Genomic DNA, 15,248 nt, shown 5'->3' with positions numbered 1-15,248 from the left:
AGTTTCACCACACCAGAGCTCATGAGGGGTTTGAGTGCTGTTCACCTGGACATTTGTTTTGTTGAGAATAACAACTGCAGCATGTGCAGCTTCACCCCAGAAAGTTGCGGGAGTTCCCGACTCATCAAGCATAGCACGAGCCATTTGTTGGACAGTTATGTTCATTCTTTCCACAACTCCATTCTGCTGAGGAGTTCTAGCTGTAGAGAATTCTCTTCTTATCCCATGTTCTTCACAGAAATCGAAAAATTCATTTGAGGTAAACTCTCCACCTCTGTCGGATCTGAGGCACTTAATTTTGTATCCTGATTCATTTTCAACCAAGGCTTTGAAGGATTTGAAATTTTCGAATGCTTCATCTTTGTGCTTCATAAGTCCTAACCAGACAAACCTGGAGAAATCATCAATGAATAATATCAAGTATTCTTCTCCTCGAGGTGTCCTTTTCCTGAATGGACCACATGTATCTATATGAACTAGCTCAAGAGGCATGCTAGCTGATCCTTCCTTTTCTGGAAAGTTAGTTCTGGTTTGCTTTCCAAACTAACATGATTTGCATATGGTGTTGTCTGGAATTTTGATATCTGGAAGATCGCGAACTGCCTGATATCTGCATGCTTTCCTTATTTGTGAAAAGCTTAGATGCCCCAACCTTCGATGCCATAACCAGTGTTCATCATCCTTGCTTAGATAACATTGTTGTTGTCCTTCTTCAAATATGTATAGATTATTTGGAGTTCTTTTACCTTTGATCACCGTTTTACCTGTATCAAGATCACGAACCAAACATCCATTTGTTCTAAATATCACCTCGGTTCCTTGATCACACATCTGGCTGACACTTAGAAGATTATGTTTCAATCCATCAACATACAAAACATTTCCAGCCTTGACCTTTTCTTTTAACTGAGCAATGCCTTTTCCTTTTATAGTTGCAGGAGTATCATTTCCAAAAGAAACTTTCTTTCCCTTTTCTAGAGCAGAATATGACTCAAGTTTTTCTTTATCACCTGTCATATGCTTCGAACATCCACTGTCAATGTACCATAGATTTTCCTGTCCCTCTGCATAAAATGCTATCCCACATCTTTCTGTTTGTGGTTCCTTTATTCTCCATGTTTTTGTGCTTGAGGCTTGTTCCTTTGCCTGCTGAAACCTGCTTCTGCATTCAGAATCTCCATGACCAAAGTTATTGCAAATAGAACATTCAACTTCATTTTCAAGAGCCGAAAAGTTATTATAGGTCCTTTTTGTAATCCTAGTCATACTTCTTTGCTTTTGAGCTTCTCTAGTCATGATTGTTTTATATGCGACACATTGAGTTGCTTTGTGACCAAAGTTATGGCAAGAGAAGCATTGTCCATTGAAGAAACTTCTGCGGTTATCAAATCTACCAGCCAAATTATTGTAATTTCTACTGTCATCCATTCTTGAAGCAAATTGAGAAGATTTTACCTGTGGCTAGTTGTAGCTTTTGCTCACCCTTGAGAAGGATTGCCCTTGGTTTACCTGATAGTCTTTTTTTGTTCTTGATGTAATTCGTCCCTGCTTTACCTGGTGATCTCCATTGTGCTTTTGCTCATTTCTTCTTGCTGCATCAAGATAACTCTTTGAGGTGGATGCTTGAGAAGTTTCTCCATTATACCCCAAACCTGTCTTGTTTAGTGGAGAACATTGTACATTGATGACCTCATCCAGAGTTTCTGATCCTTTGACAAATTTAAGATTAATAGCTTTTGTTTTCTCAATCTCTTTTCTAAGGCCAACAATTTCACCTTCTAATTTTTGAAGATGTTTTTCCTTTTCATCAATTTGAAATTGTAGAGTATCAATGATCATATTCTTTTCTTCTATACATCTCTTGAGTCTATTAATTTCTTCATAAAGGCTATCCACATCTATAGCATCCATATAATCATCATCCTCAAATTCCATTAACAGTTTATAGTCATTACCTCGTTCATCTTCATCACTATTTGATAGACCATCACTATCTTCATGAGTGTAGTAGCTCTTCTTATTTGTGTTCTGTTTCTTGTTCCATCTAATAGGTTCCTTTCCCTTTTCTATCTTATCCTTATGAGGACATTTGGCAGCATAGTGACCTACTCTTCCACAAGCAAAGCATTTGAAGGGCAACTTACCTCTGAACCGTCCAGCACCCCGTTGAAGATTTCTGACAAAATTTGATTCTTCTTCTTCTTCTTACCCATGTCCTGATTCATAGTACTCTCCTTTGCCTGAAGCTTTGAAAGCAGCTTCTCTCCTGCTAGATGGACCTCCTTTCCTCATTTCATAAGCAGTTAGAATTCCGTGTAGCTGAGACATAGTAAGTGTTCGTAGATTTTCCTTTTCTTCTATAGCAGACACTTTAGATTCAAACTTGGGGGACAAAGATCTTAGAACCTTTTCAACCACAATAGCCTCTTTTATTTCTTCACCCAAGTTTTTTATGCAATTAACAATCTCATCTACCCGAAGGAAATAGTTAGCCACACTTTCATCATTATACATTCTGAGATTCTCATATTGAATTCTGAGGGTTTGAAGTTTAGCACGCTTTACATGTTCATCTCCTTCGTAGCTCAAGACAATCTTGTCCCATATTTCTTTTGCAGATTTATACTGCATAACCTTCACAAATTCTCTTTGAGATAAGCATCCTAGCAGAGTATTGACTGCTTTAGCATTTGTTTCATATTTCTTTTTCTCGGCCACATCTGTAGGAGTAGCTGAAGGAAAAGTGTAGCCTATATCTATGATATCCCATACTTCTGTACCAAGAGATTGAAGATAGGCAGTAACTCTTACCTTCCAATAATTGAAGTTTGTCCCTTCAAAAATTGGAGGCCTGATTGATGCTTCCCTCTCGTAGTTGCTCATGATGAATGATCTTCCTTCAAGCGATCAAGCTTCTCTGAAGGACCTGCTCTGATACCAATTGTTGGAAATAATACTGAGAGGGGGGGTGAATCAGTATTATCAAGCCAAATATTCCCCTTTTTAAATTCCAGATGATATACGCGACTTCAGTTAATACAACCCGCGTATATACGCAACTACAGATAACGAAAATCGCGTATATAAATGAAACTTATAATTTGAATTATCTTTCAAATGTCAGTTATTAATCTGTGATTCAGATGCATATAAACAGTACCAGAAACAATGAAACAGAGCAGAAGGCAGTCACACACAAGAACACAAGATATAAGGAGGAAACCCAATGTGGGTGAAAACCCCCTGCTGCAATTCGTCTCTATCTTCTTTTTAATTAGAAACTTTTGTTTACAAAGTCTTGTACTGGAGCAGACATTACCAGTATGCAGGCTGCAACCTACAGAGAGCTACAACTCTCTCTCGTTTTCCAGCTTCCCTGGAAGGGAGCTCCAACCCCCTTAGTTCTTGTACTAGCTTGAGATACTAGTACGCAGGCTCCTACCTGCAGAAGGCTGCAACCTTCTCTTTGCTTTCAGGGACCTCGTTTCATTAATTTTCAGACTGGATCCACAAGTAACATCAATCATACATCAAGAATTTCTGCATAACCCAAACTCCTTTCCACCAATCATAAGCTGAAAACAACCAAACACTTCTCTGATCACTGAACCCAGAACACGGTAACTGTAATCAAACACCAATTCTGAACCCAGAACACTGCAGCAATAAAACAGAAGCAGCTAGAACATAATGAAGACATATACGCTACTTCACTGTTCATCAACCTGTGAGTATATGCTTCTGTACCATACCCAACCTGCGTATACGCATCTTTCATTCACAGAAAACGCATATATACGCAGCTTCAATTCGCTGAACCTGCATACAGTTCTATAAAGGATAATTTATTCTTTCAAGCATTCAAACATTAGTTAGCCCAGATTTATAGATCAAGAGTGCGCCACATATAACAGATCAAAATCATACAGAGATACCAATGTTCAAGCCTTGAGATTTAGATCCATCAATAGTCCTTATCCTTCTTGCGTTCAGGTTCCACCTTCATTCAGATCTAGATCTGCAGCATAACCCAATCACCCGTATTCCAGATCTATCACAATATCAGATATTCAATAATTCAGATAATGCTTTTCCAAATGATCTCCTTCCTCTTTTATAGTTTTAGGCCTTCCTCAATACCACAGGCCAAAACCATAGTAATCCAATACCAGAGGCCAAAAACCTGGGTTCAACTCTTCTGCCGAGATACCATGGTCCACAACCAAAGGTTCAAATTCCAAGGACTAACAACCACGGACCCAAAATAAGTTTCCCATCATGTATGCGCTTTTATGTGCATAAAAGTGCGTGTATACGCATACACGACTTAGGAACGTATAAACCGCGTGTATACGCGACTTCGGCAAGGTGTACCTGCGTATACAAGATTTCCTTCATTCTGAGCACTTGAACTGAGATCTGTCACCAAAGTGAGTTGCCATCAAGGACAACACATGTACCATAGCGCCACATCTGTGCTAAAATGCCAACAGTCCATAGCCTCGACAGGGTTACCCATTACCCAATAATGATCCTTTATCCTGCTTAAGGTTATTTACAACTTTTTCAGAGAAAATACCCATTTTGACACTTTTTCCTTTTTTATTCTCTAAAGAACAATGTCTTGGTTTGGTGGCCAAATTATGACATAGTCATTCACTTGATTTACACTTTTGCTGAACAAGTTGGCTCGTGATGAGACCCCTTGTCTTTTGATTGCAACAATCTTGAGTCGTTGCCCTGTTTTGGTAGACAGTATTGGCAAAGTCAGCAAGTTATAATATCTGTGATCATGATAAGCCGGCTCGTGATAAGACCTCTTAATCTTTGAGATACAGTGTTTCTTTTTGGGTTGTTCCTCTAAATGCTGCGATCTCCTTTAGCAGGGAGGAAGTCAAATTTCCTTTCCTTAAGAAAGTTCTGGACGACAATGATAGAGTTGTTTGGAAATGGCTGTTTCTACAGGGAATCTTTATTTCATTATTGATACCTTTCATTGTACTGACATAAAACAATTTCTTTACCGAGGTAGCTTTCTCCAGATTTGTTGGAGTTGAAACTAGCATCATATCCGGGTTAAAGTTCTAGTGATAATAAAGATTAAGCTTTCAAAAGATTTGTTGTTCATAGAAGCAGAAGTTTGATGTTTTTGACAGAGAAAAGGTGTCCTTAGTAAATGTCAAATGTTGTTAACCATAGCAAACCTTATTATGGAGACAAATATTTAACTATTAGGAGAGATAGACATTTTCTAGGGTTATGTACAGAATAGGGATAATCCCTTCTCTTATTTTGCCTATCAATTATCAAAAGCAAACCTAACATCCTAACTAAATTACTCCTACTCCTATTCTAGCCATATACAGAAAATTAGCTAGGTGAAATGATATTTCCAATGGAACCATCTCTTCATTTTTATGCCTAGCCGTTTGTAACTTCCAAACATCAGTATTAGGATCCTAATTTTCCTTGGATTATTAACGTTGGATGTGGGATAAGAATGCATGATCTCAGTTGGAATTCTGTCTGGTATTTCTTTCTCACGAAAACTTCCTTCCAACTGGATACCTATTGGATCATCAAAATTAGGATGAACTTCTGTTATGGATTGATGAACTCGTAATAGGAAGGATGATAAGCCAGGTTGTGAATATGAATTTTCAATTTCAATGGCTTGTAACACATTGTTCGTTAAAGCTGAGCTTTTAGCGATCTGGTTTAAAAGGAAATTTTCCATATATAAATCACTAAATGGTTCGATGTAAAATAGATGGAAATTCCCGGAAAGATCTTCATCAATTGGCGTGAATGGCCAATAAGTTTCGAAAGGTACTTTCCTTGGTTGATGGTGTTCTGGATGCCAAAGAAGTTTCTTAAGAAAGTCTGACATTGATTGATGTTGAAATTGAGAAAGTTCTAAACTTCCTTGACCCAGCTTATCTTTCCAAAATGGTGGCATGTCTTTCGAATGTTCTTTGATAAGATGCTCAACATGCCACAAAAATCTATCAAAAGTCCGAAAATTTAAAACAGAATCTGATTTTGTACAAAATGGGTGCAAGTGAGAAAGAAAGGGATGATTATCTGTACAAATAGTGTTACAGCACAATTGGGATTTACTTGTAATATCTTGCTTCTCACAAGGATTGGCCAGAATTATGGGATTCGAGTAACTTCGAATTCCGTCTTGTGAATCAGAAGATAAGTTATGATTGTGAGCAGGCCTGGAGGTTTCATCATAGTATGAATCATAGATCGGGACATTGTCTTGGATAGTAAAATCATGCAAATGATCTTTTACTTCGAAATGAGGGTTGACTGATATGATTTCTGAATTAGGATATCTCTCATTATCTGAGCTTAGTTGAGTTACCTGGGGTAACTCAACAACCTCATCGTTGTCAAAGTAGCTATCGTAAATGATTTTACAGGTTTCCCTAGATTTCTCTTCTTCGTCATATATTTTCAGACAAGGAAGGTGAAGTGGTTCTTGTTTGAAAGTGGCCAAAGGATGTTCTATAACTGTCTCATTATCCTGAAAACCTAATGATGGCTTGTTTGAATAATCCTCTGTGTTTCTTGAGATATCTTTAATATTGAGAGGGGAGAATTTATCATCACTAAAAACATCAGGATAAAGAGAAAAATGCGATTCTGGAACAATGCATTTGAAAACATCATGGAAAAATCTTTGTTCATCAGATTCATCATAGACATTGCGCTTTAGATCATACCTTCGTGTACTGATACTTTTTGAAAGAGAAATAGTTTGTTGTTCTAACCTTGGCACCTGCATTTGTTGATTTGCAATGATATTATCTGACCTTGTATCAAAGTCATCTTCTGGTTCCAAGGTAGACTTTCCTACAACATTCTCGCTTTTGTCTCCTTGCATTAGAGCATGCATGACTCCCAAGCTCTGGGGACTTTCTTCATCATGGGTGATTTGTACATTCAACTTGGAATCCTCATTCATGTTAGAAGAAAATGAGACAAAGGTTGAACTAATTTCTTCTTGATCAGTCACAGGAGGTAGGGAATATTCAGCATAATCTGAAGATTCTTCATTGGTGAATTCACTTTCAAGATCATACTTTAGACAATTAAGATGAAATCGCATATTAAAATCCCTAACAGATTCATCTTGTTTCCGTAAATAATCAATTTCATCATATACCTAGTCATAGTCGTAACAATCAAACTCAAAAATGAAAGCCTTGACAAATTGGTCCCAGCTGTGAATTGATGCAACTGGGAGGTTTCTGCACCATTTTCTAGCTTCTGCTATGAATGTAAGAGTGAAAATTCTACATAAAACGCCTTCATCAATTCTCTGAATATCAGAACTTGAAACTCTTTGAATAAATTGAAGAGCATGATTAAAAGCAGAAGAATCATTCTTACCATTGAATTTTACCTGAGACAAGAGTCTTACCACTTCTGGTGGAGTGTTGGAAGAGGTAGGAACGCGGATGCAACTCCAAATAGGAATTTTACGAGCAGCCATCCTGATTCAAAACTTACAATTGAAAATCATTCCAACAGACACTATGTTCAGGCCCTCCTTCTAGCGCCAAATATGTTGAAGCCCTGAAAATCGGGTCGACAACAAGGGGGATACCCACCCAGTCCGAACCTTGGTTGGCAGCTCCTTATCTGTTTGGTATAGCGGGTCCGACTAGGGATAATGGGACCAGTTTCCCAATCTAAAGGGGTGTGTGTGTGTGTGTAGAGTTGGATGCTGTTGATCTAAGAGTATTTTAATCTAATTTAAATCAAATTCCTAAACTAACACTATGCTACTGTAATCTAATGAGAAACAACACATCTAATCTACGCTAACCCGGGTGTATTTCTTCTGTTATGCGATCTAAAAAGATTTCAAACAATAACTGGTAATAAAGATCATTCAGCTATCATAAGAATAGAAATCAAATTAAGATAAACCATTCTGCATAAGAAGTTAAGCAAAACAGTTGTGAACAACATATCGCATAATAAGTTATTTATATATCAAGCACAAATAAATGACTCCACCGTATAGAAGTGCCAAATGGTAATCCAAACATTCATGCGTTAACATATAAACAACTGAAAACTGCATATCACTTTAAGAATAGGAACAAAAACATGCCAAGAGATAAAAGTACCATTTATGACTGGTTCCACTCATAAGCTTCAAGCGATAACGATTTACCTCTACTTGTTCTAATATCTACTAAGAGTACAAAATTACAACATCAGTAGCAGACATTAAATGCAAACATTAATAAATCTCGATCCATCCATTCATCAAAACCTCCTCTGAGGGTGCAGAAGTGCATGTTCTGAGGACAAGTTTTTGACAAATCTCTGGACCTTTCTCTAAATGCATGAGAAGGGTTAAAATACTACTTCCTAATTCTAATAATAGTATTATTACAAAATTTAGGATGCGGTTTTCAAATGACCGTCCTTTTTCTAATCTAGTTAAAGAGAAAAAACAACATTCTAAGTAAGGCTACTTCTGAACTTGGTCCTTAAAGTTGCAAGTATCCAGTATAGGCTTAAGAAGAGTCGGTTGACTGATTTCGGCGCTGAGCTGTGCTGCGAAAACAACATCTATGAGTGCTGGCGCTATTTTTTCGGCCGCGTTTGTGATGCATTTCACCGTCATCCATTGGTTGTGCGGCTTGACTAAGTACGTCCAGTAACATTCCCAATTCAACCTGGCTAATGCGTGGATTGCTCTCTCCTTTGCCTACGCTTTCTGCTTCCATTCTGCTTCCAGTTGTAACCTCTTTGGTAGATACCCTGGGGTGGTCTCTGCGATTAAATTGGCCCTGTGTAAATTCTCATTTACACAGTCGATGAGAATGCTTGCCTGTGTAGCCGCTGTCTCTGCTACTTGCTCCGCCTGCCTGATTTGATCGTCCCATCTTTTAAATAGCAGTTCTTTATGGTTTTCGTTTATCTTGGGTGCACCTGGTCTTCTTCCTTCATCATCATCCTGCCATGTTAAATATTCTGTCACCCTTCTGTCATTCTGATCATAGTCACTCCACAAATCTACCACCTGACTAGTGATTTTATCACTTAGCTCACAATAGTGACTCCACTGTGCTATTTTACGTCCCAACTCCTCCTGTTGCTACAGTAGTTGCTCATTTAAGCCAATAGTTTCTGAAACAAATTCTGTCAACTTAGGCTCATCTTTATGCATTTCTTGTAAAGTCTGCAATTGTTTTCCTTTTTCATCGAGACTCCTTTGATAGCCTATCTGCATCTGTTGAAAGTCTTCCTGCAGCTTCTCGAGCTGTTTGGAAGCTTCAGTGTTAGCGTTGGCTTGTTGCAACTGTTGTTGTAGCAGCTGTATCTGGTCTTCTTGTTCTTTCAATAGCTGCTGAACTTTTGATCCCTTATCAATAGTTGCAAAAGCATATGCTCCTGCGATCTGAGACAACTTAGTGAGGTTTTCAGTTGGGTTATTATTCGAGTCTTTCCATAAGACAACCAACTGTTCGGCATCTTGTGGCAGTTTATATTCTAGTTTTCTTTTCTTCCTCTGCCTCCTTACAACTGCTTTGTGTTGGGGACTGTAGAATACATCCAGTGGGGGAATTTATTCTATATTAAGTAGAAGCTCCGAAGGTGGAGCGATGGGAAAATGTTGTGTTTTGTGACACTGCTGACTATGGTCGGGACCACTTCTTGCACTACCTGTGTATTTCTCACAGGTGTCTTCGGGGCTTGTCCTTCAAGATTGATCAATTCATTGAAGGTTTCCCATTCTTTGTGCAGTTCTGTTGTGATGAGCGGTGCTTCGATGACAGGAGGGGGGACATCTCTTGCCGAGGAGGTGATAACTTGTTGCTGAGACATTGCACTTGACTGAGCTGTATCCTTAGTTATTTCTTCACTTTTTCCTTGGTCGTATCCAGACTCTTTACGATGCTCAAGCGCTCCTTGTGCAGTGTTGGATTTAGATCTAGAAGTGCTAGAGTTTTTGCTGAGGCTAATGCTTGGAGTTGGTTCTCTAGCGGGCAGTCGCAGCTTCTCTAGCGGAATACTGGCCAGCCTTCTTTCCCTGTATAACATGAATCTTTGGAGGTCATCTGGAGACAACCTCAACCGAGCTTCCCGCAAAATTTCTTGGAGCGAACTTCTATTCTGAAATAGATCATCAAACAAATCTTTCTTTGCAGAGAACACTCTTATTTTAACGTTCGTTTTTAACTCTTGGGAAATATCATTTAGGTCAAATGGCCTTGCTGGGAATTTAAATAATTGAAGACACGTCACATTCTCCTCTTCGCCGAAAGCGTGTCCTACATCAAACAATGAGAAGGCCCCACAAGCTACAGGAAATTGAGGCCATATGGCCTTCTTTTTGTCTTTTAGTTCTTTGGTCAGACCGCCTTCTGAACAAGTTTGATAAGCAATTTCCTGAGCTAAAAGTTTATCAGGGATATATAGAGGTAGGACATGTGGAGGTACAGTGCTTCCAAAAACTCTAACAAAAGTAAACCATTCTTCCCCGAACCATCTTGCAATGGGGATGATGTCGATTTGTGCCTCGGGAGAGCACCTCGGGGGGTATTTATCATACATTATTCTATACAAGGGCAAAATAAGCCCGTGGCAAATCTGATAGAAGTGAGGGGCAAACTGAGAATCCCATAACACCTTATGATAGACATGGATAGGCAATGGGTCTTGGGTAGTCCATTTCCAACCCATAGTAGGGAATTTAGACACAAGACAAACAGAATCCATAACATATGCAGATAGATAAAAAGGAGGATAGACCCTTGGAGACAAGGATCTTTTAGACCGGTAATTGATAACTGCCGTGTAAAGATTATCAGAAAGAATTTTGGCCCAATCCACAATATCGGCGTTTGTGGCAGCATCAATTAATGGTAGCCATTCAGACGAAAACTTGTTGATATCCAGCATACCAAATAACCTACAGAGCATGGCCATAGAAAAACAATATGGAGAGGTGAGGGAACCAGTGCTGCACATACCGTTTTTGTCCTTTTTGAGTGGCTCCTCTTTCTCAGACCAATCTTTGGTGGTATCTGATAGGTCTGGGTTCTCTGCAGTGAACTTCTTAACCAATTGAGCATTATAGGTCATTTGTGGTTCGGGAAGATGATACATAAGCTTCAAGTCTTGCGCAACAAACGATCCGATGAGCCCGTGTCCTTGCACTTTGAATTGTCTGTTGTTCATGTCTGCATCATCCAGTATCCACTTGATCACATCCGTATATGGTAGGATTTTGGGTCTTGCCACTATTCTATGAAGAAATGAACATGCTAGGTCCTCTAAGGACGCTTCAGAAGAGCGGTGCGAGCCCACAGAAGCAAGAACTTTCATTGTTCTAGGATTTTCCTCTTCCAGTAGCCTGTACATGCTTTCCCATGTTGATATTCCTGCGTCTTTGTTGCAGACTGTGTCTGTATACAAAGGCGCCATCTCCTTTATCTCTTCCTTTGCTTCGGAGCTTTGAGCTTTGTGTTTCTTTCCCATTTCTTCCTGCGTCTGTGTTTGAATCGTCTTAGCTCTTCGTTCCTGCAGATTACGAGTGAAATGGAAATGACTGATCCAGAAGGGTGATGGGAGAGTTTTAAATGCAACAGATATATCAAATATGCCACCTTACGTGAAGTAAATCTCTACAAAGGCACGCATCTTTAATTCACTTCATAACTGACAACTAATTCATTTACTATCATTAAAAGCGCATGATTTCAAGTCAGATGATGGTAAGTGGCATTTTCTTTGAATGGCGCGCCCGAAGGATTCGTACTAAAGTGATTTATGATTTGCTTATGTAAGCTCGCATAGTGCACGATCGCAAGGCGCCCCATCGCAAATCACATCACCGCAAATCGCACGGTTGCAATATCGCAGCGATCGCAACATCGCAGATCGCAGAACTTTGGTGTTTGCCAAATCGTGTCGGTTCATTTTTGCGATATGCGATCTTGCGATCGGCGTTATCGCAGATCGGTGAATCTTTAAGTTTTTCTTTATGAGGATTACCTTGTTGTGATGCGATGACATTCTTAACACGAGGATTTTGCGCATATCGATATTTAAAGAGAAATTGACGTATTTCCTATCTTTTCCAACACAACTTTAAAGATTTTCTCTTTATCATAGACTTAGGTTTTAAAATGTTCAAACGACTTGCCTAAGCCCATGATGGTAACCTTATCTTGGGGGAAGGAAACTCTTGTTTTTTCTAAAAGTTAACTAAGGGTCCCCATTCATTTAAGTATCATGGTCAACACTTAAATGAACTAGGGGGGGGTGTTGTTCGGAAAAGTATTCAATACGGAATGACCCTATCCCACTCTAAGGGTGATAGTACCTCAGCAACAACTGAATACAAAGATATTCAAGATTACTTCTTTATGAGATGTAAGAAAGAGGAGAAAGGGATCCACTAATCGTTATCTTCCACTAATGGTTGATCCAATCTTCCCTCTTTGCTACTTGCTCCTAACTCCTTGCTCTTTCACCGGCCCAGCTAATGCAAAGCTATTCGAGATTACTTCTTTATGAGATGAGAGAGAGAAGAGAAAAGGGATCCACTAACCATTATCTTCCGCTAATGGTTGATCCAATCTTCCCTCTTGCTGCTTGCTCCTAGCTCCTTGCTCTTTCACCGGCCCAGCTACACAAAGATCATGTAAAAGCACAAAGAAAGGAAACTACAAGAAGCATACATCCATAACTGATTCAAGGATTAGAATAAATCAAATATACAAGCATCAATTCACCATAGAGACACATGCATATAGAAGAACCTCAAATACTTTATTAATAGAAGAAGTAAAGTTCTGAGAGTGTTACAACCAGAATAGGCCCAATCCAGCAACACCTCCCAGCAGAAAGAAATCTCCTCTTCACCTCCTTCAAAGAAATCACCCAATAGTTCTATGCACAAACCAACAACACTTCCTTACATTCACAAGATTCCAGCTCTTAGACCTCATGAGAGAGCTCTATATATAGGAGATTTGGAGAAAGGATGAGTCAGCTTGAGGCTGGCATGAAGCTGACTAGTGTCCTCTCCCACTTCAGTTATACTTCATTTCTTGAGTCCACTTGGAGTTTCTTGCTTCCACTTGGAGATCTAGATCCTCTTACTCATAACAAGGCAAATTCCCTGATCCAAGTGTCATTTTGGAAGCTTCCTGGGCATTTGACACCTTGCAGAATGACTGTGCCACTTGGCCAATCTTGCCCAGCGCAGGTAGCCTTCATTGATTTTGACATTCAGTGCAGGTACAGAGTGGAACAGTTGACATTCAGCGCAGATGCTCAGTGGAGCAGCTGACATGATCCAGAAATAGCTTGTTTTTGAGTGCTTTCAGGTGGAGAACTGATTTTCAGTGCTGTGGTTTGCTGACCTTGTTCCTCTAGGGGTAGGAACAACATGTTTAGGGACTTTGGATCCCTTAGATTATTGACATTTCATGCTTCATGCTGTTAGGCACAAAATTGTCTATAACAGGGGGTTGTTGCTGGCCATAACACAGCCTCAAAGCAAGACAATCCATTAACCATTAATTAGGAGTTAGTCTCAACAATTATCTCGATTTCATTTTATATTTGAACCCATCATTCATATCAACTTGAATTTCATTTTCAAACTATGACATGATTGTTAGGTTGTTACTTTCATTAATAGTATAAAAGTATTATATTATGAGGACAAGTATAAAAGAGAATTAGTACATAAAATAATTATTAAAATTTATTTTCCCACACATTACAGCTATCTATTGGTCGTATATATATTCCCTCGCCCTTGTAACACTAAATAAGGTTCCAAATACCTTTATCCTCCCCTAATTAACTATATAAACCTTATGATATCTAAAATGTAATAATAAACCTTTTATTCACTTAAAGTTACTCATATTCATGAAGTTATATAATTTCTATTTACTTTTGTCTTTTGAATGGTTATACACATTTATCAATAACCAAATTATCCTCATCATAACCTAGTCCACAATAGTAAAATTACTATTTATACAAAAATATAAATCAAAATAAAGGTAAATGTAAAAGTATTTCCCAAAAATTTCATATGAAAATATTAACTTCTTACATATTAATCTGTTACATGTCTTACTCTTTTGAACTTGTTATAGAATATTGGAATTCATTTTAATGATTCTTCCAAAATGTGGAATGTGAAATCCTCTAACTTTAAAATGTTGTTTTTAAACCATTGCACTAAATTATATCTTTAACAAATATCATATAAATATATTACAAATTAAATAAAAATAAAAATAAAATAAATCTCATACAAAAATATTATTAGTTATAAGTAATTGTTTTTCCTCTATTAATTTTGTTTCAATATTTTATTTAATCACTATATATGTAGGAGTTCGATGTTACATGTTAGACATAAATTTTTTCTAAATTCAATTTTTTTATAAACCATGTGGAACATGTAAATATGCATTGTAGCCAAACACCTTGAGATGTGAAAGAGAGGGTTTATTACCAATCCATACTTCATGTGGAATATTATCCTCCAAATGCTGATGAAGGTGACCTGTTAAACAAGCAACATGCGGTATCCACTTCCTCTACCCAGAACTCCTACCCTAATCCAATGCCACTAAGAATTCTTCTTTCATTTTCCATCATTGTCCTATTCATCCTTTATGTAACTCCATTTCATTGAGACATGTATGGAGTAATATTCTACCTTGATATACCACACTTCTTTCAAAACACTTTGAATTCCTTCTTGCAGAACTCTCCACTATTCTTTGTCATCATGATCTAGCGAATCAGAAAAATGCTCAAAATTCATAGTGTTCAAAAGTTCTAGAAACTACTGCCAAAGCGAAGATCCTGTCGCCCTGAATCCAGCACAACTTGTTTCACTCAAAACTGATATTGTATGCTCCTGATATCATGTTCTGATTGATTTGTCAAACATCTAAAATATTTCTAATATGGTTGCAGGTACACCTAGTCAGTAGTTTGTATGATGACTAAGCATGTGACTGGGAAGTTGACTATGTGTTTGTGGGGTAATGGTTTTTCGCCATGTGTCTCAATCTTGTTGGTCAAAATTTATTGGTTTTTGATTAGTTGTGGGGTCGTTGATGTGGTCCAATAATGGAGGGCCACATGGGCCAATGGCTTGCTGCCACGTGGCCTCTGGACTATGTAGTAAAATTTTCTATGGGGTCGAAGCACCCCACAAGAATTGAACT

This window comes from Pinus tabuliformis, chromosome J, assembly GCF_031772625.1.
Source record: "Pinus tabuliformis cultivar Carrire ecotype Pingquan chromosome J, CPIR1, whole genome shotgun sequence".
NCBI lineage: Eukaryota > Viridiplantae > Streptophyta > Pinopsida > Pinales > Pinaceae > Pinus > Pinus tabuliformis.
Note: the sequence above shows the minus strand (reverse complement) of the source record.